This window comes from Geospiza fortis, unplaced genomic scaffold (assembly GCF_000277835.1).
Source record: "Geospiza fortis unplaced genomic scaffold, GeoFor_1.0 scaffold1873, whole genome shotgun sequence".
In the NCBI taxonomy this organism is placed as follows: Eukaryota; Metazoa; Chordata; class Aves; order Passeriformes; family Thraupidae; genus Geospiza; species Geospiza fortis.
Genome location: NW_005054856.1, coordinates 49,705 through 50,266, shown reverse-complemented (window position 1 = coordinate 50,266; position 562 = coordinate 49,705).

Sequence of the window (562 nt, the reverse complement as noted above, 5' to 3'; positions counted from 1 at the left end):
CCTGCATGAAGAGCTGGAAGCGGGAACAGGGGTGGAAATGAAGGTACAAAAGGTGGGAATGTCAGGAATTGCCATCCCAGACCTGCAGGAAGAGCTGGGAGTGGGGAACAGGGGTGGAAATGAAGGTACAAAAGGTGGGAATGTCAGGAATTCCCTGTCCCAGACCTGCATGAAGAGCTGGAAGCGGGAACAGGGGTGGAAATGAAGGTACAAAAGGTGGGAATGTCAGGAATTGCCGTCCCAGACCTGCATGAAGAGCTGGAAGCGGGAACAGGGGTGGAAATGAAGGTACAAAAGGTGGGAATGTCAGGAATTGCCATCCCAGACCTGCATGAAGAGCTGGAAGCGGCTCTCCTTGCGCTGCTTGGTGCGGATCAGCTCGAGCGCGATGGACTGCGAGGAGCAGAAGGCGGCGGCCACGCGCTGGAACTCCTCCTTGGCAGCGCCCTCGAACTGCAACGGCACGGAACGGAACGGAACGGAACACCGGGATGGGCGCGGCCGGCACCCCCGGCACCCCCGCGGGCCGGCAAGGCTCGGCTCTGTCCTACCCGGGCCAGCA